Genomic DNA, 4781 nt, shown 5'->3' on the forward strand with positions numbered 1-4781 from the left:
ACTTCTACATGAATTAACCTCGTATAATACCTTAAAAATTATTCTATTCAACAACATATACACCTACCGATTACTTCACTGAATAATTAAAAACTGAAAGTTACAGATAAGACAACCAAATACCTATTTATTACCTCTGCCTCAGCGGAGGCAGAGGTATTGTTTTCAGTTGTGTTTGTTTGCTTGTTTGTCTGTGCACAAGATATCTCAAGAAGCGCTGGATGGATTCAGATGAAACTTTCAGGGATGTTTGGCCTCATGACTGGTACAAAATGATTAGATTTTTGGATCGATTCAGTAAGGATTCTGGATTTTTGTTATATTTATGTTACTTTAAGCGAAGTATTACGATCTTAGGTTTACTTTCAAGTCTTTCTCTGATTATCTCCCATGAAAGCATGCTCATGGTTTCCACGTAATTTATGGCAGCATTGCTGTTTCTAAAGTTTAATTTTCGTTTCTGTGCTATGAATTTTACTTTCGTCTCTAAGTAGAAACTGATGCCTAAAGAAATAAAACTGCATATACAAACGGCAGTTTAGAAATAGAGAGAGTTAGTTAGGTGTGGGAGTAGGAGGAAGCAGAGACATGTACATATAGATAAAGTGTAACAAGGAAGGTTATTCTCTTTCACGTGCACCAGGGTCTCCGGTTTGTTGATAAGATCGCTCGCTTGCAGGTATCCCCACAAGAAAAATGCGTGAAGGCCATTCGAAGTAGGCTTCACACATGGTCCCGTCAAGATGGGGCACCTGCTCATACCACAAGACAAACACCGAAGTTGTTATGGCAGTGCTTTGGAAAGAGAATAATCTGCGGCTACGGCAATGTCAACTGGCCTTATAGATATAGATACAGATATATATCTATATGTATATGAATATATACATATATGTGTGTGTGTATGTATATATATGCATGCGCTTGAGGGCAATGCATTTACTTGTTTCTGACTACCTAACTCACAAGGCTTTTATTCGCTTGAGTGATTAGTAAAAATGTTTGTCCTCATTAGTATGCATTGTGACTAGAGTTGAAAACCAACTCCTTGACTACTAACCATACTTCTTAATGAATCAGGATTGAATTACATACAGAAAAATGTCTATGCCACCATAAGCAGGTGTTTATTAACTTGCAGATCGAAATTCATTTAATCTTATCACTTGTGTAACTTGTTTTATGTGAGACTTCTCTAGACTTGGATATTGATATGTATGAGTGTTTTCAAATGTATCTCTGGAGAACTGAAGCAGCAAACATGCTTTATCTTGGCTTACTCATTTTGCCCCATCTAAATTTACCTTTTACATGTTCAAAGGGAGCAGCGATAATTTTCTGAAATAGTGATCAGATTATGTAATAACTTTTTTTATACATTTAAGGAAGGCCATTTGCTTAGCTGATATAGTTTTTGTAAGGTAGGGAATATTTGTTAAAAATATATTTTGTCTCAAAGTCAAATATGCAGTTGATAGAGAGAGAAAGACCATGGAGAAAGTTCTCAATAGCATTGGGCAGAGCATCAAGTTGTGGTAAAACACAAAATGAGGTTTCCAATATTGTGCTTGTTTTTATTTTTTTAAAGCTACAGTATAATGTTCTTTTAATTACAATTTCTCCTCGATTTACAACCTTTGTGACTGACAACCATCTGAACTTATGACCACAAAAAATAAAGAAATAAAAAGATAATCGATTTTCAGACTTTGGTCAGCATCTGGCAATGCAGGCCTCCTTCAGATCCAGGTGTCCACTGCCTGCCACTGTCTCTCACTCGGTCGCTTTCAAGTAACAACTGCATTTGAACGAAAATAGTCATGAAAGATATAAATCCGACATATGACCAGATTGACTTACGACCTGTCAGTCAGAACAGAACTTGGTCGTAAGTTGAGGAGAGGGTGTATATTCATTTTTTTTTTTGTGTGTGTGTGATTGGGGTTATTATTTCCGCCTTAGCAAATGCAGAGGTATCGTTTCCAGTCATGTTTGTTTAACTTTGGACAAGATATCTCAAGAACCTCTGGATGGATTCGGATGGCACTTTCAGGGATGTTTAGCCTTGTGACTGGTACGAGCTGATTAGATTTTGGGATCGGTCCAGTACTGTCAAGGATTCTGGATTATTTTTCCTGTTTTTTGACTTAATTTTTGAGAGCAGTCGGGTTCATTTTTAGTATTCTCGTTTGTGAGAGCAGTGGAGTTTATTTCAGATATTCTCATTTTAAAAATCATGTCTGGCTAATCATTTAGAGGAGGTTGGTGTTGCCTTGGCCGAGGTTTGTGCCCTCTGAGTGCTCTTGTTATATAATGAATGTAATATTTTCCATTGTAGAAAAATGGTGACCTAACAGAACCGTTAGCACACCGAGCAAAATGTTTAGTGGCATCTGACCCGTCTTTATTTGCTGACTTGAAATTCTGCTCAAGTTGACTTTACCTTTCATCCTTTTGGTGGGGTCAATAAAATAAGTACCAGTTGAATACTGGGGTTGATTTAGTCAACTTATCCTCCCCTCTGACCTTGCTGCCCTTGTGCCAAAATTTGAAAGCAATATTTTACATTGCAGAGAGGTGTTCATAAATTACAAATAATTCTTTCTACTGGAAGCATGATTTGGCTTGAACTTCAGGGAAGGGATTTAGTTGATTACATTGACCCCAGTGCGTAACTGGTACTTATTTAATCGACCCTAAAAGGATGAAAGGCAAAGTCGACCTCCACAGAATTTGAACTCAGAATGTAGTAGCAGACAAAATTGCGCTAAGCATTTTGCCCAGAATGCTAACGATTCTGCCAGCTCACCGCCTTAATAATAATAATAATAATAATAATAATAATAATAATAATCCTTTCTACTGAAGGCACAAGGTCTTGAAATTTAGAGGAAAGGGATTAAGTCAGTTACATCAACCCTAGTGCATAACTGGTACTTATTTAATTGACCCCCAAAAGAATGAAAGGATGAAAGGCATAGTCAACCTTGGCAGAATATGAACTCAGAACATAGTGGCAGACAAAATATGGCTTAGTGTTTCACCCAGCGTGCTAACAATTCTATCAGCTTCTCACTTTAATAATAATATTAATGTTTTCAAATTCTGGCACAAAGCCAGCAATTTTGGAATAGGAATTAAGTTGATTACAATGACCCCAGTGTTCAACTGGTACTTATTTTTACCAACCCCAAAAGGATAAAAAGCAAAGTTGACCTTGGCAGGATTTGAACTAAGAACGTAAAGATAGACAAAATATCACATAGCAACTTGCCCAGTGTGCTAATGATTCTGGGGGCACAACCTTGAAGGGTTTTATGGAGCAAATTGACCCCAATATTTTTTTTCTAAGCTTATTCAATCAGTCTCTTTTTGTTGAACATCTAGGTTACAGGGATGTAAACAAACCAACACCACCACCCATGCATGCATGTACACACACATATACATGTCTGTGTGGTAAGAAGCTTGCTTCCCAACCACATGGTTCCATGGTCAGTCCCACTGCATGGTATCTTGGGCCAGTGTTTTCTACTATAGCCTTGAGCTGACCAAAGCCCTGTGAGTGGATTTGGTAGATGGAAACTGAAAGAAGCCCATTGTATACATATATTGTTTATATATGGGGTTGGTGATCCAGGATATTTTTGGGGTGTTGCCCAAAAGTTAAAAAAAAAAATACTGTATAAAGTGGGAATCACAATTCGTAACAAATGGACCCATTTTTATGTATTCTAACATTGTTGTAGCAGACCATATGCTCGGTTTGGCTAGAAAGGGTGTTGCCTGGCCAACTAGGCCAACACTGATGTATGTATATATATATATATATATATATATATAATCAGTTGAATTAGGTACTTAAGTTGAAGCACTAAGTCAGTGAAATATTATCCACACAGCTCATAGTAAAATGAATAAAATCAAAACAAGCAATAGGATATCAAGTAATAATGCAGTACAACCATTTCAAGTGGTTCTATTTAATGGAACAATGCAACCATTACTTCAGTTTAAATGCAGTACCATCTTCAGCTGCACAAATAAATAAATCAAATTTTAACAAGTAGGCTGAGACCACCTTCGTTCATGACTGACCATGGAATTGCACCTAGAAAGTTACCCTCCCAGGCACAAGTCAGGGCAAGGTTGTTTATGAAAGACCACCAGTCACCCATGCATACCGGCCTCCCCTCTCCACACCACCAATGTTATCCAAGGGAAAGGCAAAGGGGCCGATACAGCTTGGAACCAGTGACGCTGCAACTCATTTCTACAGCTGAGTGAACTGGAGCAACGTGAAATAAAGTGTTTTGCTCAAGAACACAATACGCAGCTCAGTCCGAGATTCGAACTCACAACCCCACGATCGTAAGTTCAATGCTCTAACCAGTGAGCCATGCACCTTCACAACAAGTAGGACACATTGATAAAATTCACTGCATTTAAATTGATGTAATGATTGCCTTGTTCAATTAAATGGAGTCGCTTGAAACTGCATCACTACTGGATATCATGTTGCTTATTTTGATTTTATATATGTATCTATATGTGTGAGTACCTTTGTGTCTGTGTTTATGTTCCTGTAACTTAGCGGTTCAGCAAAAGAGAAACTGATTGAAGAAGTACTAGACTTAACAAAAAATAAGTACAGAGGGTGACTACAAAAATTCTTCGAGTCGGTGCCCCAGTATGGCCGCAGTTTAATGACTGAAACATGTAAATGATAAAGGATAACTCTTGAATTCAATGACTTTTTAAATCTAAAAGCCCCCAATGCT

General features: G+C 37.5%; 1 protein-coding gene across 1 annotated transcript in view; it reads right to left on the bottom strand.

Annotated features, from left to right (window-relative positions):
• LOC128251273 (acyl-coenzyme A amino acid N-acyltransferase 2-like) overlaps window positions 1-4781 on the bottom strand; it is a gene marked incomplete at its 3' end in the record, with an annotated part of 93108 nt that overhangs the window by 82249 nt on the left and 6078 nt on the right. The window lies entirely within an intron of this gene.

This window comes from Octopus bimaculoides, chromosome 30 (assembly GCF_001194135.2).
Source record: "Octopus bimaculoides isolate UCB-OBI-ISO-001 chromosome 30, ASM119413v2, whole genome shotgun sequence".
Lineage (NCBI taxonomy): Eukaryota > Metazoa > Mollusca > Cephalopoda > Octopoda > Octopodidae > Octopus > Octopus bimaculoides.